We start from the raw sequence: 23755 nt of genomic DNA, 5'->3' as shown, positions 1-23755 counted from the left end.
ATGACCGCGCAATTGTCATTCAAAGTGCGACAGCGCTGAAAGCTGAAAAATAGCTTGGGCAGGAAGGGGCTGAAAGTGCCCTGTAGGCAAGTGGTTAAGGCAGCCAGGCTTTTCTTGTCTGTTTTGTTTCCATGGTTACCAAAGCTTCTAACTACAGTGGGAGGTGACAAAAGCTGACAACCCCATGATCAGCCAAAATATTATGACCACCACATGAAAAAAAAAATCTTTTTTGAAAAACAAAAAAATAATAATTTCATTTAGAGAAAGAGAGAGAGAAGAAAGAAAGTGCATTTTTGAAAGAAGGGGTGAGAAAAGGGAAGTGGGCTTATAAAAAGTGGGGGCTGGGCAGGGGTGATTTTGGAGGAGCTAGGTGTGCCGGAGGGCTTTCAAAGCGCTTTGGGTAAAAATGAATGTAAAAAGAGGCATAGAGGAGAGTGACCCTTGCTGGAAGAAAAGCAAAAGCAAAAGCCTACAGCACCTGGTTTTCCCAGGCGGTCTCCCATTCAAGTACTAACCAGGCCCAACCCTGCTTAGCTTCCGAGATTAGACGAGAGCGGGCTCATTCAGGGTGGTGTAGCCGTAGGCAATGATAAGGCTCTCTTTCAAGCCTCTTGTACTTGTCACCGGCAGCCTGGCTCTGCCTTTTATTATTAAGTGTTCTTGCATAGCAAGACCACTTACTGTTATTAGTGGGAATGCTTTAGCAGTCCCACTATTGTTATTCATTTTTTTATTTATTAATCGTCATCTTTTTATTATTATTCCGTAGGTTTTTTGGCTCTGCGTAACTTTTGCATACTTTCAGCTATTAAAGCCATTCAACTTTTAAAATGTTCAGCTCTTTCAGTTGATGATGGGATGTCTTCAACTTTTTTTCTACTATTTATACTTTTTAAAATATTAAGCTTTGTAACATTTTTTTTAACATTGAAGTCAATGAGAGCATGCTTAAAATACGTAAAATCTTCTTCCGCTGCCAAAAGTTTCAGCTCCTTCATACTTTTACCTACAGACGCCAAACAAACTTTAAAACGTTCACTAAATATTCAGCTATCTTGCTATATCTTTTCAGTTTGATATCTTTTACAGTTTTTGTGAAAAAGCTGTTTAAGTTTAGTGATCATTTCAGAAAATTTCATTAAATTAACCACTAGAGATCCACGCTATAGCCGAATGAAAGCTACAGCGCGGACCTGCTTTGCCGGGATGACGTCTATTGACGTCGTCCCATGCACGAGCGGCCTGCGCTCCCCCTGAGGGGTGCACATGGTGCTCTCTGTGATCAGCGAGTCTATGAGACTCGCTGGATCACAGATCGGAGTAAGGGGTCGATCTTGACCCCTTACTACGTGACCAGCTGTCAGCCAATGACAGCTGATCATGTGATGACAACAGAGACGGTAATGGGCTATTTTTCCTCCTCATGCTGAAAAAAAAGGCTGATCACTGGCGGCCATGAGAGGGACATTAGTCCCTCTCATGGCGAGCTGGCGCCAGCTCACCAGTGCCTACCTGATCGCAGTTGAAGTCCACTCGTGACGTAACGCGTAGGAAACCGGAAGTGACGTTCGTACCGTCCACCGATCTGTTTAGCTGTATGTGCCTGCCTATTCGCTCCTGTTTGTGAGTAGTTTTATCTTTACAATAAATTGCTTGTTTTAAATTACTACACCATGGAGGATATCTTTCACTTGTTATTTTGAGCATTGTTTGTCGGCCAACACCGCAAGGAAGAGCGGCACTGTCAGATGTCCCAGCCACAGCCTATCTGACCCCCCGGAATTCCCCCTGCAAATTTGTTGTCTTGCTGTATACCTTGCAGCTGTGAGGTAATTATTTAGGAATACCAGCACTGAGACGGGACACCGTTTGGAGGAGAGCTATTTTTGCACATTGCACTTTATGTTTGGTTGTGAAATCACACTCTAAAGTTGCACGATTGGACTGTGTATGGGATACTTTATCGAGATCCACATTTTTGCTGCTATTTTGCTGCTACTCTGTTTCCTTTTGTATCAAGGAATATAATATTACTTCTCTCTGTTTTTTGCACGTTTTAGATCATCGTTTTTAAAGTATCCATAGAATCTTTTTTAGATCATTTTATCACATTGATTTATTGGTACATATTTGTTTGTAGTTTAATCACAGATGCTTCACCTTTTTTCTATATACACATTGCAATATTAACCAATTATATGCACTTTATAGCCTTAGACACATCTTCGCTTATTTCTAGACACTGGAATGATGCACAAGCACATTATATATCAGATGTTTATTTCAATGCAACTTTATAAGTTTTAAGTATTAAGCACTATCGCACTTATTTCTTATTCACACTTTGAGGAGAATTGTTAGTCTCTATTTACCTTATGAGTTTTATTTCTTTCTTGGTATCTAAGGAAGCGCAACACAGTGTTGCATGACCGCGCAATTGCCAGTTAAAGCAACACAGTGCCGTATCGCAAAAAAATGGCCTGGTCAATTTTCCAGAGGTCAAGGGTTTAAACTGTCCAAATACTTAAATATGGCTTCCTTGTGGCTAGGGATGAATGAGTTGGGTTCAGATCTGAAATCAATCCGAATCCAGTTTGCCCAAACCTAGGGAAATGGTCCCATGATCACGTCCCCTGCTTACACAATGACCTGCACAGGAAGGTCTACCTGATAAAGTCTTGTGATTAGTCCAACTTTAGTAGTAACAAACTGTTGAGAAGAATAAAGAAGAGCATGAGCAGGAGATATAATTCCTTGAGGAGTTTTGTGTGCAGTATTGTCCATAGTTACACGCAGTGGCGTAACTAGAACCTTCAGGGCCCCGATGCAAGAAACCATGAAGGGCCCCCCTGAACCCCAGCCAGGGCCCTTCCTTCCGAGTCCGGCGGTGGAACTCCAGGGTGTGGTCACAGGTATGACCTTTGTGAGCCCTGTAGTTCCACCACTGGTATCAGTAGTTTTTTTTTATTATTTTATTTTTAGGTGCCCTATTGGGGGACTGTCCCTAAGCAGGGTGGGGTCCCCGTCCCCAGAAGAGATAAGGTCCTTTTCTCCAGGGCAGATGAAGTTACTGCCCCCAGGTAAGAAGGAGTCCCTGTCCCCAGGGGAGGTGGGGTCCCTGTCCCCACGTGAGAAGGGGTCCCTGTCCCCAGGGGGAGATGGACGGGGTATGTAATGGTGTGTGGGGGATGGGGTCCTCTCACTCACCATGACAAAGCTGTAGGCCGCACACTCATCCATGTTGGCCTGGGCTCCATCCAGTGTGCTGGACGGGCGATCAGCATATCTCCCAGAAAGACCTTTCAACATCTGTGTATGACGGGGGAGGAGGAGGGCTGGCAGACAAGCCTGCAGTTTCCCCCCGGCGAGCCAGCTCTCATAGGGCTGCACTGCATCTGTGTGCTTAAAGTTTGTTTACCCGGGAGAAGTATGCAGTGCAGAATGGGGCGGACTCGGGGGGGGGGGGGGGCTATGGCTGGGGAGCCGGCCGAGGACACAGGTCATGCGGGGAATGCACAACTAAAGAGCAGCCAGTGCGATAGTCAAGCATGGAGCTCTGCTAGTCACCCTCCACCTCCAGCCACCCGTGTGCATGGTGCACTGGTACCCCTAGCTGCCTATGCTGCTGCCGGCCATATGTAGAGGGGGCTGCATGGGCCCCCTGCATCACAGGGCCCGGTTGCGGTCGCGACTGCTGCACCCCCTATAGTTACGCCCCTGAATCAATGAGTTAAATGTGTGCCTAACAAGTGTTTTCTCACTGTGGGGGAGGTGCTTTTACTAAGGGAAGACATAGATCTCTGTACCCGCTTTGCAGGATCACAGGATCAATGTCTTCCACACTGACAGGATGGCAAACTGCCTTGTTTACATAGGCAGACCACTAGGTGAGTCCGCTGGATCCGCTGATTGTCTCTGACACCCAGAAATGCAGGATCACGTATATAAGTGATCCTGTGCAGGGGAGCGAAGGAAAATGACTCTGCCGGGGAAGGCAAGGAGATAAGCAGGCAGGCGGCTGGCCGGGATTTGAGCCAAGGCAGAAGAACATGTGAGAGGAGCTGAATGGGCATGTGCTGGAAACTGAAGAAATAGTCCATCTCCGAGGGACAAAATCCGGGGACAAAACCGGGGATAGACTTGGTCCGGGGACAGTGTCCTCAATCCGGGGACTGTTCCCTGAAACCGGGGACATCTGGTCACCCTACTCTAGCACCATACTCGACTAGTTATATATATGGGTGGGTGGACTTGCATCTGTCTATGCCGACCCATATTTGGTCTATGCCCACCCATATTTGGTGAGGCCAGTAAAAAATAGAGGACCTGAATGCAAACTTTTTTGTCTCCATTCCAATGGACTTGGATACTGGCCAACGGAGGTCCATTTACATCCGGTCATCTAAAGGGATGCATTGCAGTCCTTTTCTGATCCATGTAGTCGCTGGTCAATAAGCTGCCAGAATGTTCATGTGAAAGGAGCCTTATTATTACACACATAATGTGTTTCAAAAGCCTGCATTGTTGATCTTGATCTGGCAATAAATGGTGTCATTTCCAGAACCAGGAAAAAACTGTTTTCGTTTTACTTTAAATGAAATGTGAAAGTCTTCCCACTTATTCATAAATAAAGAATGGTTAGTGTTTTATATCCCCCGGCTCATAAAGTTGCTCAGAGCTTTGCGGAAGTTGGGTTGTCAACTTGTTATCAGTTGTGTTGAGATGTGAAGGGGAGGTGCTGCCACCGATACCCATTCAGCTCATTTGATCTTCTAACCACTAGTCTGTCTCACCACAGGTAATTCTAGATAAGGGTTCAGACTTCACACAGCCTCAACTTTCCTAGGAATGTGTTGTAAATCAATGCAATTTCCTGTTTGTGACTAATGGAAAGGTTTTTAGACTTATGTGAAGTCTGCATTGACCGCAAGGGCTCTTTTCCCATCTCTTTTCTGTAAAACGTGGGACATGGTTACATAGGGAGCATCTACCCATTCCTATTACATACAGTAGATGTAAAAATAAAGCAAGAAATATAATCTCCCATACACATGTTCTAAGTATAACATGTGAAGAGAATGGAACTGGGACTTTACATGAGGCAAGCCAATCATTAGTTAGCTGTTTCTGATGCCTAAGTGGTAAGGTCATATGGTAACATATTCCACAGAATCACTATTATATCAATAATTTAATAATACTTATAATAGAGTCCCCCCATCCCTGTACGCTGTTCCGGCGTTTCATGACGCTGGCATGAACACGCCCCGGATCCGGGGTATATCAGTGGCGGGCTCTTTGGCCGGCTCAATCCCTGCACTATCGCTTCCGGGAATGTCCAACCGGCACAATTTTCTGCAACCTCAGGTAAATACATCTGTTACACTTCATTTATTTATATGTGGTACACAATGGGTAATCACATTTTCGAGTGATCATACTTATACTCATGGCACTCACACACATAATTAAATTATATTTCTTTTACATATCCACAATGGCATTATTAGTTTACACATATATCTCATCAAACTGTCCCTCACTAATTATTTCACATTTCCTATTTTTGTCACTAGTATTGCAAGTTCACGGTGGTACACTTGCACATTCCCAAGCGATGTTGCAGTATGATGTTCCGGTGATTGTGTTGGCTGCTTTTCCCTGGTCCGGGGTCCACCCATTTTGGGGATGTTCTTTGCCTCAACCCCGTTTGAGACCGTATGTAGCCCAGACTACCACTAATTTCACTCTAGGAGTTCTTTGATCTTATTCATTGGCGTCTAGTGAGTATTTTTGATACTATATATCCCTTTAGATCTATCCTCTACCCAAATAGACCACTCCTTTTGTTATTAAATTAAAATGTATTTTTTTCATCTCTCCCCAGCCCATATCTATATGCATCTGACTCCTGAAGATTGGTACAAAACCATGAAACGCGTAGAGTTAATATCTTATGGATGCGTCAAAATTATCTCCCCTTTCTTGCACAATCTTTAATGTATTGCTTTGTTGACTCTTATTTTATTTTATATATACATGGCTGTACTAAAGACATCAATTGCCTTCTGTATCCTCATTACTGGTATCACCTTGTCCAACGATCAATTGTATTAGATATTTTATACGAATTTTACTTTGGAAATCTTGTGATTACGGTATTATTATAAGTATTATTAAATTATTGATATAATAGTGATTCTGTGGAATATGTTACCATATGACCTTACCACTTAGGCATCAGAAACAGCTAACTAATGATTGGCTTGCCTCATGTAAAGTCCCAGTTCCATTCTCTTCACATGTTTTACCTAATTTAGGGATGGGGGCAAGCCAATATTCAACTTAGAATTGGGTCAGGTCACAATTTCTTTCTAGATGTTCTAAGTATGTTGTAATTATATTATTTAAGTGGATTTATTTTTGTACAAAAATGTATAGAAAAAAATCAACTGAAACCATTATACTGTGTATACACTCACTGGCCACTTTATTAGGCACACCTGTTCAATTGCTTGGTAACACAAATTGCTAATCAGCCAATCACATGGCAGCAACTCAATGCATTTAGTCACCTAGACGTGGTAAAGACTACTTGCTGAAGTTCAAGCCGAGCATCAATAAGGGGATCTAAGTGACTTTGAATGTGACATGGTTGTTGGTGCCGGAAGGGCTGGTCTGAGTATTTCAAAAACTGCTGATCTCCTGGGATTTTCACGCTCAACCATCTCTCGGGTTTACAGAGAATGGCCTGAAAAAGAGCAAATATCCAGTGAGTGGCAGTTGTGTGGAGCAAAATGCCTTGTTGATGTCAGAGGAGAATGGGCAGACTGGTTCAAGATAATAGAAAGGCAACAGTAATGCCGCGTACACACGATCAAACAATCGGGTGGAAAAGTCCGGCAAACTCAAGTCCGCCGGACAATCCCCCCGTGTGTAGCCTCCGGCAGACTTTTTTGACCCGAAAGTACGGCAGACTTAGAAAGTAGTTTTGCACTTCAATCTTCCCGCCGGACTTGCATTTCGGCGGACAATCCGCCGTACTTTTGAAATGAACGGACTTTTCCCGTCCAGAGAAAAGTCCGCTCATTTTGAGCGCGTCTCCAGGTAGGCGGGGCCCGCGAAGGATGCGTCGCTGGCCCCGCCACCTGGTATGGACTTAAAGGGGAACCCCAATGCCGAAAAAAAATCGGTGTGGGGGTCCCCCCCAGGTCCACATCAGACCCTTGTCCGAGCACGCTACCCGGCCGGCCAGGAAAGGGGGGACGAGCGAGCGCCCCCCTCCTGAGCTGTACCAGGCCGCGTGCCCTCAACATGGGGGGTGCCTTGGGGAAGGGGGGCCGCGCACCCCCCCCCCCACCCCAAAGCACCTTGTCCCCATGTTGATGAGGACAAGGGCCTCTTCCCAACAACCCTGGCCGTTGGTTGTCGGGGTCTGCGGGCGGGGGGCTTATTGGAATCCGGGAGCCCCCTTTAATAAGGGGGCCCACGGATACCGGCCCCCCACCCTATGTGAATGAGTATGGGGTACAATGTACCCCTACCCATTCACCTGTAAAATAAAGTACAAAAAAACACAACACACAAGGGTTAAAATAGTTTATTGCACAGCTCCGGGGGTCTTCCGTCTTCGGGGGTCTTCTCGCCGGACTCCTCTGCTATCTTCTTCTAGCTCTTTTACTAGCAGAGGAGCCCGGCTTTCTTCCTCGCTGCCGCCCTCTTCTTCCGACTTCGGGGGTCTTGTACCCCTCTTCGGTTCTTCTTGCCGGGCCACCGCGCCTTCTTCTAGCTCTTTTACAGGCGGTGGTCTTCTGTCGCCGCTGTCGCCGCCTTCTGTTCTTCTGTTCTTCTCTTCAGATGTTGCCTCGTCGCATCCTCCGCTCACAGTGGCACGGACGTGATGCGCGGCGACTTATATAGGGACATCACCGGATGATGTCCCCGCCCATTATGGTGTCACAGTCCCAGAGGATGCTTCCCCAAGGCACCCCCCATGTTGAGGGCACGCAGCCTGGTACGGCTCAGGAGGGGGGGCGCTCGCTCGTCCCCCCTTTCCTGGCCGGCCGGGTAGCGTGCTCGAACAAGGGTCTGATGTGGACCTGGGGGGGACCCCCACGCCGATTTTTTTCTGCGTTGGGGTTCCCTTTTAAGTCCATACCAGGTGGCGGGGCCAGCGACGCATCCTTCGCGGGCCCCGCCTACCTGGAGACGAGCTCAAAATGAGCAGACTTTCCTCCATGTGTGTGGGCGAGTCCGTTCATTTCAAAAGTACGGCCGATAGTCCGGCGGACTTAGTATGCCGTATTAGTCCGCTGAAAAAGTGCCGTGTGTGGGCAAGTAGTCCGCCGGATAGTCAGCTACATGTGTACGCGGCATAAGTCAAATAACCATTTGTTACAATATATGCAGAATACCATCTCTGAATGCACAACACATCGAACCTTGAAGCAGATGGACTACAGCAGCAGAAGACCAGACCGGTTGCCACTCCTGTCAGCTAAGAACGGGAAACTGAGGCTACAATTTGCAGAGGATCACTGAAATTGGACAATAGAAGATTGGAAAAACGTTGCCTGGTCTAATGAGTCTTGATTTCAGGGCAGGTGGACCTTTAAGAAGGGGTGGGCTCCCTTCAGTCCACCTGCCCTCAACCTATCCATCAGAATGCATGTGCTTCCATTGTGGAGTCACTCATAAGTTAGTGATAGGACCACAGATACCAGGGTGCCGTGGCGAGGCTCTGTGGCTTACACATGTGTTTGCTAATGTATGCAGACTAAACCCCTGCTTTAATGCATACCGTTAGATAGGTTGATTCGGTTGTCAGCGGGCTAACCGGTGAAAAAGCTTGGATTTTTTTCTTGGATTTATCCTTGGCCTTGTTTATATTAAATAAATATGCTGCCCAATGCATCAGAAAAAAGGAACCTGTACTATTTTTGTTACACAATACACCACAACACATGAAAGTACGTTACCATGTACTAACACTGTGCCTAGCTGTGCCTTAAGAAAAAATCATCACTATTCAAAATGTGTTTTAGTACATTGCAGTAATGCAAGCATTGCTGCGCTCAACAGTGAAAGGGAGAGCACACTGCGCAACCACATGTAGGCAGGTTGCCTCCTGTGTTTAGTTAGCTAGTTTGGCTGCACAAGCCAGGGGGAAGTGGTTAATGTGTTCCACCTTCCCTGGGCAATTTTGCAGGCTTTTATGGGGGTCCAGCCTCCCTTCCTGTGCAGTATAAAAGGTGAGAGAATCAAGTCCCAGGAGTGCAGATGGGAGCAATGGAAGAAGGTTGCTTGGACCTGTGGTCCACCTCTCCCTCAGGACCCTGTAACAATGGACACCTCCATTCTGGATTCACCAATTATAGACTTCACCCCCAAGGGCTTTATCTGTGCAGGTATGCTGGGGCAGCAGTATTCAGATTTAGTTAGGGAAAGGACATTTTATCTTGTTGCATATTGCATGCAGAATTTACAGTTAAGTTGTTCCAAATACTATGAGCCTAGTCTGAAGTTATTTAAGGGGTGCATGTTGGGTTTTGAAGTATTCCTAAAGAACCTGGGTCTGTAAAGGCATTATGGGGTATGTGTAACACCACCAGTGTTGCCAACTTCCCAAAGTGAAAAAGTGTACTGACATGCAGGGGCGTAACTAGAAATCACAGGGCCCCATAGCAAAATGTTGTATGCCCCCCCCCACACACACACACACACACACACACACACACACACACACACACACACACACACACACACACACACACACACACACACACACACACACACACACACACACAAAAAATGAACTAATGCCATTGAACAACAGACTACCACACCCATGTGGCACAGTACCCAGGCAACAGCTTATATTAATTTTGAACAACAAAGTATGCAGTATACTGTATGCAGCCCCTGAAGGGAACACATTGCAGACCTCCATGCCTCCTAACCAATTTCTGTTCTGTTATATAAAACAAAATAGTTCAACTCACCATAATGCAAAATCAGTGGGATCCCTGAGCGTGTCACTTGCCATCATCGCCTGCCACCAGATGCAGATTGTCACTTGTCACACATTGCAGAATGTCACCTGCCACATGTTGCAGATTGTCCACTTGCCACATCCCAGATTGTCACTTGCCAAGTCACCTGCCACACATTATGGATTGTCACTTGCCACGTCCTGGATTGTCACTTGCCACACATTAAGGATTGTCACTTGTCACATCACCTGCCACACGTTGCGGAGTGTCCACTTGCCACGTCACCTGCCACCAGATGCAGATTGTCACTTGTCACACATTGCAGAATGTAACCTGCCACATGTTGCAGATTGTCCACTTGCCACACCCCAGATTGTCACTTGCCAAGTCACCTGCCACACATCATGGATTGTCACTTGCCACCTCACTTGCCACACATTATGGATTGTCACTTGCCACGTCCTGGATTGTCACTTGCCACACATTAAGTATTGTCACTTGTCACATCACCTGCCACACGTTGCGGATTGTCCACTTGCCATGTCGCCTGCCACCAGATGCAGATTGTCACTTGTCACACGTTGCAGAATGTCACCTGCCACATGTTGCAGATTGTCCACTTGCAACGTTACCTGCCACACATTACGGATTGTCACTTGCCACGTCCTAGATTGCCACTTGCCACACATTATGGATCGTCACTTGCCATGTCCCGGGTTGTCACTTGCCACATCACCTGCCACACATTACGGATTGTCACTTGCCACTTCACGAATTTTCACATGCCACGTCCCCTGCCACATGTTATGGATTGTCACTTGCCACATCCAGGTTGTCACTTGCCACGTCACCTGACACACATTACGGATTGTCACTTGCCACGTCCTAGATTGCCACTTGCCACACATTACAGATTGTCACTTGCCACACATTATGGATTGTCACTTGCCACGTCACCTGCCACACATTGCGGATTGTCACTTGCCATGTCCCAGGATGTCACTTGCCACGTTGCCTGCCACACATTATGGATTGTCATTTGCCACGTCACGGATTTTCACTTGCCACACGTTACGGATTGTCACTTGCCACGTCCTGGGTTGTCACTTGCCACGTTGCCTGCCACACATTATGGATTGTCACTTGCTCTGTCACTTTCCTGCTGTGTCACAGAGTCAGGCAGCAGATTATCAGTCAGGCAGCAGAGGGATAATGTCATCTCTCTGTTTCCTGGCTGCCTGCACAGTGAGGGGAGAACTGCACTGCAGGTGATGCAGGGCGGGCGCCAGGGGGTGAGAGATGATGTCATCTCTATGCTCCCCGCCCGTCAGCTCCCTGATTAACCAGCCCGCTCACGCCCATTGACAGCCCACTCTCTCACCAGTGGACCGCCCGCTCTCATCCACCTCCCACTATCACCCGCGGAGCCGCTGACCGACTCTCTCACCTGCGGAGCCGCCCGCGGACCACCCGCGGAGCCGCGGACCGCTCGCTCTTACCCACGGAGCCGCCCGCTATCTCCCACAGAGCCGCGGCGCCTGTCCTCACTGGGCCCCACTTGACTGCGGGCCCCATAGCGCCCGCATGTGTTGCTATGGCGGTAGTTCTGCCACTGCTGACAGGGCACCGACGCTTTTCTCGCAGCACCCCTTTTTTACTGACAAAACTCATGAAATTGACTGACAGTCACATTTTTTACTGCCACTTAAAAAAAATGGCAGTAAAAAAAACATTATAAATACTTTTTTCCCCTTTTTTCTATAAGTGATCACATTGTCTCTCTTATCAGTTGAATAAGAGCTGGGGGATGAGATGCAACAGCACAATGAGCTTCCCAGTGAAAGGATGTGCAGGGAGGGTGGGGGGGGGGGTGTCTGCACATGTGTGATAATTGGAAGAGAACAGGCGGAGTTCCCAGTACAGTTACAGAACCGACCACGGTGTGCTTAGTGTGGTCAGTTTCTAATAGGAAAGCAGAGGGATGGCAGGAACACCAGGGATTTCACACAAAGGAAGCAACTCAGAGAGAACAGGATACTTTATTATACAAGTACATGGTACAGCAGACACAGGAATATCACATGTTGGGTTTACATACTCTTTAAAGTGGTTGTTAAGCCACTCTAACCTGTATAAACCATCAGCCCTGCCTCCTATTGCAGTATCCCCCTCTGTGTGTGATTTATAAAAATAAATGCTGCAAATACCTAATTTCACTGCTGAGATTGCGATCACATGACTGGCCAGCTTTCTCCTTTCCTCCTCTGTGAGATGCAGCGGGTGGGATTGAGATTCTTCAGTTTGGAGGAGAGCAGGAGAGAGCTGGCTGGTCTTGTGATCGCAATCTCGGCTCTTAAATTAGGTATTTGCAGCATTTGTATTTATAAATCATTCACAGAGGGGGACACTGCAATAGGAGGCAGTGCTGATGATGTATACAGGTTAGTGTTATGAGAGCAGCAGGAGGGGACGGCTCACACACAGACAGAGGGGAGGGGGACACAGGAGCAGAGAGGAGAGCAGATAGCAGGCTGCTGATGACAGAGGCACCTAAACTGACCATAGTGTCTGGTCTAAGCAGCCATGATACACTGTGGTCAGTTTACAGAGGGGTGGGGAAAAACTGCCAGGATCAGCCACATTTTTTAGGTGTTACAGGGGGCCAAATGACACAGGACCAGCACTGTATTACATAACATGCTTTAACCACTTAAGGACCGCCTCACGCAGATATACGTAGAATACGCAGAATGGCACGGCTGGGCACAAGCACGTACAGGTACGTTGCCCTTTAAGTGGCCAGCCGTGGGTCACGCGCGCGCCACCAGTGCACTCGCGACCTGGTCCTGAGCTCCGTGACCGTGCCCGCGGGACCTGATCACCGCCGGTGTCCCGCGATCGGGTCACAGAGCTGAAGAACGGGGAGAGGTAAGTGTAAACAAACAAACGTCTGTTCCCTGTCATAGGGAAAGACGATTAGTGACATCACACGCCAAGCCACGCCCCCCTACAGTAAAAAAAACACACACTCACGCTTAACCCCTACACTGCCCCCTAGTGGTTAGCCCCTTCACTGCCAGGGACATTTTTACAATAATTAGTGCATTTTTAATCGCACTGATCACTGTTTTAATGTCAATGGTTCCAAAAATGTGTCAAAATTGTCCCACATGTCCGCCATAATGTCGCAGTCACAATAAAAAAATCGCTGATCGCTGCCATTACTAGTAAAAAAAAAAATATTCTTAAAAATGCTATAAAACTATCCCCTATTTTGTAGATGCTATAACTTTTGCGCAAACCAATCAATAAACGCTTATTGTGATATTTTTTACCAAAAATATGTAGAAGAATACGTATTTTTCTTTTGGGTTAACAAACGCTTTAAGCTACAAACATGTAGCTAGTGCAATAAGCAATACGTTTAAGGTATAACAAAAGGCAAAAAACATATTTCTCCTTTTACATGAAGGTTAGGTCAATGTAACCCAGCACAGAGTTCCCCTACAGTGCAAGAGGGAACACTGTGGATCCTGATGTAAAAGGAAACACAGTGGACTCTGATGTAAAGGAGAACTCTTATGCCGCGTACACACGACCGGACTTTGAGGGACTAGGTCCAACAGACTTTCGACGGAGTTCTGACAGAGTTCTGACAGAGTTCTGACAGAGTTCTGACAGAGTTCTGACAGAGTTCTGACAGAGTTCTGACAGAGTTCTGACGGACTTTCCGAATGAACGGACTTGGCCACACACAATCACACCAAAGTCCGACGGATTCGAACGTGATGAAGTACGACCGGACTAGAATAAGGAAGTTCATAGCCAGTAGCCAATAGCTGCCCTCACGTCGGTTTTTGTCCGACGGACTAGCATACACATGAGCGGATTTCTCGGTAAGAACTGGGTTCGGCGGAGTTCCGGCGGAAAAATTTGAAACATGTTCCATTTCTAAAGTCTGTCGGATTTTTGCAAATCAAAAGTCCGCTGCAGCCCACACACGATCGAATAGTCTGCCGGAATTGTTCCGTCGGACCTTTGATGTTGAAAAGTCCGGTCGTGTGTACGCGGCATTAGGACTCTGATGTGAGGGGAGATGCAGCAGACAATTATGTAAAGTGAAACTCTGATGTAAGGGGGTCTCTGGTCAACAGAGCTTCCCTCCTTCCCCCAAGAGTCCACCGAGTTTCTGCTTACATCAGAGTCTGCAGGATCCCCCCTTACAGTGCAAGGGGGAACTCTGTAGACCATGACCGTTCAACCTGTGGCCCTACAGCTGTTGCAAAACTACAAGTCCCATGAGGCATTGCAAGGCTGACAGTTACAAGCATGACTCCCATAGGCAGAGGCATGATAGGACTTGTAGCAACAGCTGAGGAGCCACAGGTTGAGCACCCATGCTGTAGACCCTGATGTAAAGAGGAACTCTGATGTAAAGGTGAATGCTGCAGAACATTATGTAAGGGGGAATGCTGCATAATCTGGTGTAAAGGGGAACTCTGAAGTAAGGTGGTCTCTGGTCACCAGCACCCATCCACCTTGCATCAGAGTCCTCAGATGTCTACTGTACATGAGAGTTCCTATGGCAACCTTCTTTAACCACTTAACAACCGCCCATTGCCGATTAACGGCTTCAGGGCGGTTGTTTAACTCTGAGAGGCCGTTAATTAACGGGCTCCCAGAATTCTGCTCTCGCGCGCTCCCTGGGGCGCGCACACGAGATCATCTGTGACCGCCGGGTCCAGTGGACCCGGCGCATCACGGTAAACGGCCGCTCGTCGCGGCCGTTTACCACGTGATCGCTCCGTCAAATGACGGAGTGATCACTTGTAAACAAACCGGCGTCGTGTTATGATGCCGGTTCCTCCCTCCCCCTCTCTGTACCGATCGGTACAGCGGAGGGGAAAGAGATCGGTGTCAGCAGCGATGTGGGCTGCATCTGCAGTGCCCACATCGCTGCTCACCGAATTTAACCCCTCAATTCCCTGCCAATACTCTGCAATACCCTGCAATACTCTGCAGTACCCTGCCATTACTCTGCAGTAGCCTGCCATTACTCTGCAGTAGCCTGCCATTACTCTGCAGTAGCCTGCCATTACTCTGCAGTACCCCCCAATACTCTGCAGTACCCCCAATACTCTGCAGTACCCTGCTATTACTCTGCAGTACCCCCCAATACTCTGCAGTACCCTGCCATTACTCTGCAGTACCCCCCCATTACTCTGCAGTACCCCCCCATTACTCTGCAGTACCCCCCAATACTCTGTAGTACCCTGCCATTACTCTGCAGTACCCCCCAATACTCTGCAATACCCCTCAATACTCTGCAATACCCCCAATACTCTGCAATACCCCCAATACCCCTGCAATACCCCTGCCATAAATTGCCATACCCAGCCATACTCGGAGATACCCAGCCATACTCGGTGATACCCTGCAATACCCAGCCATAGACGCCCCCCACCCCTCACCGCCCTCCGGTGCTTCTACCAACTCGCCAGTACGATCAAAGCCAGAATCTTTTTTTTTTTTTTTTTATTTCAGGCTTCCCAGCCTAGAGGTGAGATGTGGGGTCATATTGACCCCCAGATTTCACTGTAAAGAGGACCTGTCACCCCATATTCCTATTACAAGGGATGTTTACATTCCTTGTAATAGGAATAAAAGTGATCAAAAATGTATTTTTGGGGAAAAAAATGTCAAACTAAAATAAAGTAAAATGAACAATAAAAAAAATAAAATTTTTTTTTAAAGCGCCCATATCCCCATGTGCTCGCATGCAGAAGCGAACGCATACGTAAGCCCTGCCCACATATGAAAACGGTGTTCAAACCACACATGTGAGGTATTGCCGCGAACGTTAGAGCGAGAGCAATAATTCTAGCCCTAGACCTCCTCTGCAACTCAAAACATGTAACCAGTAAAAAAAAATTAAAGCGTCGCCTATGGGGATTTTTTAAGTAGCGACGTTTGGCGCCATTCCACGGGCATGTGCAATTTTGAAGAGTGACATGTTTGATATGTATTTACTCAGCATAACTTCATCTTTCACTTTATGTAAAAATTGGGCTAACTTTACTGTTTTTTTTTTTTTTTTTTTTTTTTAAGCACAAAACTGTTTTTTGCCCCAAAAAAACGCGTTCGAAAAATTGCTGCTCAAATACCGTGTGAGATAAAAATTTGCAACGACCACCATTGTATTCTCCAGGGTCTTTGCTAAAAAAAAAAAAATATAATGTTTTGGGGTTCTCTGTAATTTTTTAGCAAATAAATGATGATTTTTACATGTAGGAGAGAAATGTCAGAATTGTCCTGGGTGCTCCAGAATGCCTGATGGCACTCCCTGCATGTTGGGCCTCTGTATGTGGCCACACTGTGTAAAAGTCTCACACATGTGGTATCGCCGTACTCGGGAGTAATAGCAGAATGTGTTTTGTGGTGTAATTTGTGGTATGCATATGCTGTGTGTGAGAAATAACCTGATAATATGACAATTTTGTGGAAAAAAAAAAAAAGGAAAAAAAATCTTGATTTTGCAAAGAATTGTGGGAAAAAATGACAACTTCAAAAAACTCATCATGCCTCTTACTAAATACATTGGAATGTCTTCTTTCCAAAAAGGGGTCATTTGGTGGGTATTTGTACATTTCTGGCATGTTAGGGTCTCAAGAATTGAAATAGGCTGTCAGTCCTTCAGGTGTGATAAATTTTCAGATATTGGCACCATAGCTTGTGGACTCTATAACTTTCACAAAGACCAAATAATATCCACCAATTTGTACTTATTTTTACCAAAGATATGTAGTAGTATAAATTTTGGCCAAAATTTATGAAGAAAAAATTACTAATCTGCTAAATTTTATAACAAACGAAGAAAAATTCATTTTTTCGCAGAATTTTCGGTCTTTTTTCTTTTATAGCACAAAAAATAAAAAACTGAGAGATGATTAAATATCACCAAAAGAAAGCTCTATTTGTGTGAAAAAAAGGACAAAAATTTCATATAGGTCCAGTGTTGCATGACTGAGTAATTGTCATTCAAAATGTGAGAGCACCGAAAGCTGAAAATTGGTCTGGTTATTAAGGGTGTTTAAGTGCCCAGTGGTCAAGTGGTTAAAGATGGAGACTCTTTCAGTATGTCACTGGCAACTGGCAGGGTGACCTCAGACATATGACATCTCTTCTGTAAGGAAAATGTAAAAATCTTGAGGGGTCAGTGAATTCCCAGCTTATTCGGTAAGGAATAACGCAGCCTTCAGCAACTTGAAGTGACCAATCAGAATATACTTCTTACAGGTCTGACTCCATAAAAATTGACTGGTTGCTGTGGACTTCAGCAAAGTGCATATTCTTTTTCCTCTTTATGAGGAAGAGATGGCGCTGCCATACAGGAAGAGATGTTATATCTCAGTGTTTGCTTCCAGGTGCCGTACACATGTGATTGTGTGCTCTCAGATAACAGGGGGCTGGTGGGGGTCCAGTGCTGAGTCTCCTCCTGGTCAGAATGCTGCTTCTGAAGTCTGATTACCTGCAGAGAGAAGGACAAGTGAGGAGGCTATGAGACAGGGGCATATGATAGGCACAAAGGACAAGCGAGGAGAGAAGGAGACGGACACTGGGGACAGGCAAAGTGGGGAGGAGACAAAGAGGGAAGAGAACCAGTGCGATCCACACATACAACTCGACTCCCAGAGTCCCAGCGGGCAGCTCTCCTGCCTCCCCCTCCAGTCCCCCTGGCTGTTGATGTGCCTGTGATTCATAAAAGGTGCCAAGTGGCGCCATGATGTCACCTCATGGCCTATATAGCTATGGCATTTAAAGTATGGAGGCAATTTTCTAAGCTCCTCAATGCTTTTAAAAATACTTGATTGCAAAGAAAATTGTATTACAAAGCTGTACTTAGCCTTTAAATAACAATGCTGAGCTGTGTGAGCTAACAAAGTGACTGTATTCTGAAAGAGATAACTCACCTATCAACAAAAATCTCTTAAGCAGGGGTTTCCAAAGTATGAATAGTATGCCAAAACTCACCAGCTAAATTCTTTTATCTGTCCTGCAGGAATCTTGGCTTGCCGGCAGTGGATGTGCCCGTCTGCCTACAGCGACCAGCATGTAGGCAGGTAGTGGTTAACACTGCCCTGGTTGGGAATGTAAGGGTTTATCATGTAGCCTGGGTCTTTCTTGGTGGGTTTTTCTTGGGTCTGGCCAGACCCAAGAAAAACCCACCAGAAAGACCCAGGCTACATGATAAACCCTTACCTTCCCAACTAGGGCAGTGTTAACCACTACCTGCCTACATGCCGGTCCTGTGTGATATAAGAGGGATGGAGGCCCAGGCCCAAGGAGAAAGAGAAAGACTGGGGCCTTGGTAGCTCAATTTTCAACCTTGCCCTTCACTGTTGCTGGAGTATGGATCACCAGTACGATGCCGAGGTCAGAGGTCAGAGTTCCCATCACTGGGGTAGTCTGCTGGTACCTGCAGTCTTCCCTGAAGATACCAATTATGTATTTTGCCAAGAGTGGACTGTTGCCTATGCAGGTATGCTGGGGTAGCTTCAAACCTGAATGTTAGGAACTAGGGATGTAGGAAAAGATTGCACTTTATTTCAAAAAGACTGTTATCTGTGCATGTCGTCATGTTAATTTATTCAAGTAAAATTTTGAAATGTTTCCCTTGCCTGGTTTGAAGTTACTAAAGGAGTGTAATGCAAGTAACCGGTACACACATATCTTGTGGGATAGATAAAGCACTTTGGGGTATAAAGACAGCTTCGTAAAGAATTTAGCACAAAGTACACACAAATGGTCACCAGGGGTAACAAAGGTTTCACATGAAGCCTGATGTAAATGTGTACAGGTGACAGGTGGGATAACCTCTTGCTGGAGGGAGTTGTTGTCGGCGCTCTCTCTCTGAGCAGTCCGTCTCCCATAGCAACGGGAGCAGATCAACACTGCAGAGGCCCTCAGCCTGTCTACAGGTTCGAAAGAACAAGAGTTATGTGAAGTGCGCACATGGAGTCCATGCTGGGTGCATGGCGGGACCCCATACTGTTACTGGGAGTGAGGTAGCAGTGAAACGCTGGAAAAGTAGAGAAGGCATAGACTCATGTCCCTCCTAAATGCAGCTGTGACAGTGAGGGTGTACATTGACACAAAGACAGATGAGTTACCTAGAGAACAGTTTATTTCTCAAGTGTACACAGTGCGCAGCACAAGGTAAAGGTGATGTGTTCCATGTGCAAGGCAGTGACCCTATCCAAGGTGCCTAGCGTAGCCCAGAAGAACCCACCCCAGGGTAGGCCTCCTATGTGACCCTTGCTTGGTGCTCAAGGAGGAGGGAACATGGGGGGAGTGTCACCCAACTACTACCTGCCCCCTACACGCAGTATCCACTTCTACCCAGCCGTGACCCTGTCCAGTTACCAGCACAGATTTCCCCCATCCCGCCGCCATGGTTGCTTGCAAGGACTGCTGGGGTCCTAGCAACTGATGGCACATTGCCTGCACCTCCACCCAGACCTGCGTCACCTCCTCGGTTCTGCCCTGCTGCTCTGCCACCTGAAAGGGGGAGTTCTGCTGGGCACATATGGATGTCGGGGGAAAACTTTGCTGAGCACTCCTGGATGTAAGGCAGGAATCTGCTGAGGACACCTGGATGTAAAGGGGAACACTGCTTGGCACTTATGGGTGTGAGAGAGGATTCAGTGGGGCACTCCTGGATGTAAAGGGGGACACTGCTTGGCATTCCTGGATGTAAGAACAGACTCTGCTGGGCACTTCTAGGAGTGAGGACTATGCTGGGAATTCTTGTATGTAAGAGGGGGCTTATTCATTCTTTTCAATTGTATGTATTGATTACAAAATAGATTTTCTTTGGCCCACAAAGGTTGGTAAAATACACAATGTGACTCCCGTATTGAAAAGTTAAGAAACCCCTATAGAGGAAAGACTAGGAGTGAGATACAATTGACAGTGTGACGAAGGACAAGTCTAGTCACTAAACCAGCCTAAAAAGAATACAGATTAATACTTATTATGAGTAACTGATGAGATGAAACATGTGATATGACTGAGTAATATGGAATTATGAATAGGTAAACCCACAGCCTATATGCACAATTGAAACAACAATGTGGAATGACTGAAATTTGGCCACTTCTTCATGACCTGTTAAGGACTTAAACCCCCAGTCAGTGTAAAGCCACCATAAACCTAATCTCTACTCCCTCCAACAACCCCCCACAAATGACGTGACAAGGTTATGGAGTAAATGGCCTTGACGGCCTTTTATTAACAAATTAACATAAATTAAATAAATAACATTTTAAAATAACTGTTAAATAACCTTTAGTACTTTCCAGGGGTCTTGGAGGGGAACACACACCACTGGTCACTGCGACAAACTTCGTTTAACTTTTAGGCCTCCAGTCACAAACCCCTAGACTGTGAAACAGTACCCAACCTTCGCAGTGACCTACCATTACCCCCTCCCGGTTAACCCCTCATAACCGGAAGGTACCTTATAACTCCCATGCCACAGAAGGGTACCAACATGTTATATATCCATAAAACATAAATTTCCTCCTCCTCACAGACCCAAAACACTGCCTTTCCAAATTACCATAACCAGGGAGGGTGGGTGGGAATCTTTTCCCCGCCGCTCTCCGATGACGCAATACTTCCTTACTTCCCCTTCTCTTGCGTACGGCCCCGCCCCTTCCGCTACTGCCACTCCCCTTTCCTTAAAGGAGAAAACCCCTATATCTACAGCATGACTGTGTAGTCCACACAAGTCATGCTGTCCCTGCACCGATCCCTCTTTCCCCTCAGCTCCGGGACTCTCTAGAACAAGAGCAAGTTGTGGTCAAACTACCCATTGAACGTACATGGTCTCTCTAGCATTTTCCATGGACTTTATGGTGATTTTCCTGGTGGCCATCTTTATGCCAAGAGGAGTATTTCTTTCTTTGTTGAGCTTTTCCTGTACTATTTCTATTCCTCACTGTTAAAGCAGAGTTCCACCAACATGTTAAACTTTGCAACCCCCCCCCCGTTTTTGATAGCTTGCTAATCTTTTATTGGACTTTTTTTTTTTGGAGTAATCTAAGTCTGTAATTTGCATGGCGACTGCTGCACTTCCGCTGTAGCTCACCGCTGCGAGGTACATCATGTTTTGCCATGCATTGACTCCGGGGATATGAGTTTTATAAATCCCAGATCAATGGGCCTCCTCTGTTTGTTTGTGCGCCATGCTTTCGAAGATATGAGCATGCACAAGTTCGGGATGCTGGGTAGCCAGCAGTGCAGTATTCCGGAAGAGACGAGTCGGCTTCACATGCCAACATGCCAACAGATAGGAGCATGCTCCGTGGGGAGAGAAGAGTAAGAATTTTTTAAAAGAAAATATCATATACATTAAATACTCATACCTACAGTGCCTTGCGAAAGTATTCGGCCCCCTTGAACTTTTCAACCTTTTGCCACATTTCAGGCTTCAAACATAAAGATATAAATTTTTATTTTTTGTGAAGAATCACCAACAAGTGGGACACAATTGTGAAGTGGAACGAAATCTATTGGATTTTTGAAACTTTTTTAACTAATAAAAAAAATGAAAAGTGGGGCGTGCAAAATTATTCGGCCCCCTTGCGTTAATACTTTGTAGAGCCACCTTTTGCTGCGATTACAGCTGCAAGTCGCTTGGGGTATGTCTCTATCAGTTTTTCACATCGAGAGACTGAAATTCTTGCCCATTCTTCCTTGCAAAACAGCTCGAGCTCAGTGAGGTTGGATGGAGAGCGTTTGTGAACAGCAGTTTTCAGCTCTTTCCACAGATTCTCGATTGGATTCAGGTCTGGACTTTGATTTGGCCATTCTAACACCTGGATACGTTTATTTGTGAACCATTCCTTTGTAGATTTTGCTGTATGTTTGGGATCATTGTCTTGTTGGAAGATAAATCTCCGTCCCAGTTTCAGGTCTTTTGCAGACTCCAACAGGTTTTCATCCAGAATGGTCCTGTATTTGGCTGCATCCATCTTCCCCTCAATTTTAACCATCTTCCCTGTCCCTGCTGAAGAAAAGCAGGCCCAAACCATGATGCTGCCACCACCATGTTTGACAGTGGGGATGGTGTGTTGAGGGTGATGAGCTTTGTTGCTTTTACGCCAAACATATCGTTTTGCATTGTGGGCAAAAAGTTTGATTTTGGTTTCATCTCACCAGAGCACCTTCTTCCACATGTTTGGTGTGTCTCCCAGGTGGCTTGTGGCAAGCTTTAGACAAGACTTTTTATGGATATCTTTGAGAAATGGCTTTCTTCTTGCCACTCTTCCATAAAGGCCAGATTTGTGCAGTGTACGACTGATTGTTGTCCTATGGACAGACTCTCCCACCTCAGCTGTAGTTCTCTGCAGTTCATCCAGAGTGATCATGGGCCTCTTGGCTGCATCTCTGATCAGTCTTCTCCTTGTCTGAGCTGAAAGTTTAGAGGGAGGGCCAGGTCTTGGTAGATTTGCAGTGGTCTGATACTCCTTCCATTTCAAAATGATCGCTTGCACAGTGCTCCTTGGGATGTTTAAAGCTTGGGAAATCTTTTTGTATCCAAATCCGGCTTTAAACTTCTCCACAACAGTATTACGGACCTGCCTGGTGTGTTCCTTGGTCTTCATGATGCTCTCTGCGCTTTCAACAGAACCCTGAGACTATCACAGAGCAGGTGCATTTATACAGAGACTCGATTACACACAGGTGGATTCTATTTATCACCATCAGTCATTTAGGACAACATTGGATCATTCAGAGATCCTCGCTGAACTTTTGGAGTGAGTTTGCTGCACTGAAAGTAAAGGGGCCGAATAATTTTGCACGCACCACTTTTCAGTTTTTTATTTGCTAAAAAAGTTTAAAAAATCCAATAGATTTTGTTCCACTTCACAATTGTGTCCCATTTGTTGGTGATTCTTCACAAAAAATAAAAATTTTATATCTTTATGTTTGAAGCCTGAAATGTGGCAAAAGGTTGAAAAGTTCAAGGGGGCCGAATACTTTCGCAAGGCACTGTATATGTATATGACTAGGTATGACCATCACATGGGGTTTTCAAAATAAAAAAAAGCTGGAACTCCGTTTTAATGCCAGCATAGATTAGCCAAATCTTATAGCCGCTAGCAGTAGTCACAATCATAATGGCTCCACGGGAGGGATTCTCCTGTTAACATTTGCTCCATCTATGGCTGGCTTTAGCCTATCGTTTCTATTGTGCACATACTGTATACCTTGGGTTTATTTAGAACAAAATAACTTTGATAGCTCAGACCAGTGGCGGTGCGCCCCCTCTCTCCAGCCACCCCTCTAGCACGTAAAGATAGATTCACGCATTGCATGAATCTATGGCCGCCGCTGCCACCTCCTATTCAGGCGCCTGGCCCCTTTTCGGACACAGGGTACCTGAATTACAGCAGAAGGTGGTGTTTTTGAAGTACTTGATTAGAGCCATAGGCTCTAATAGGCATCAAAAAAGGTGACCTGTGAGCGCCATACTGGGTGCTCGCAGGTCACTCAGCTGTGTTAGAAAATAATGAATATTCACTTTCCTAACACTAAACCGCCAATCAGGTGCTCGGATCTGTTACCTGTCAACTGATTGGCTGAAATGACAGGTGTTGTGATTGGACGCCAGGCGTACAATCATAGAAGAGGATGGGAAGAGAGGAGGGGGGAAGACATCGAGTAGCTGTCCCACCGAAAAAGGTAAGTGC

General features: G+C 46.1%; 1 non-coding gene across 1 annotated transcript; it reads right to left on the bottom strand.

Annotated features, from left to right (window-relative positions):
• Positions 1-469: 469 nt before the first annotated feature.
• LOC143941297 (5S ribosomal RNA) lies at positions 470-588 on the bottom strand. Its single transcript, XR_013264003.1, has one exon. It is a non-coding gene; the product is annotated as a 5S ribosomal RNA (ribosomal RNA).
• Positions 589-23755: the final 23167 nt, after the last annotated feature.

This window comes from Lithobates pipiens, unplaced genomic scaffold, assembly GCF_037356315.1.
Source record: "Lithobates pipiens isolate NorthernLeopardFrog02 unplaced genomic scaffold, aLitPip1_a1.2 Scaffold_3, whole genome shotgun sequence".
Lineage (NCBI taxonomy): Eukaryota > Metazoa > Chordata > Amphibia > Anura > Ranidae > Lithobates > Lithobates pipiens.
The sequence above is the reverse complement of the archived record's forward strand: the minus strand, read 5'-3'. Positions and strand labels throughout refer to the sequence as shown.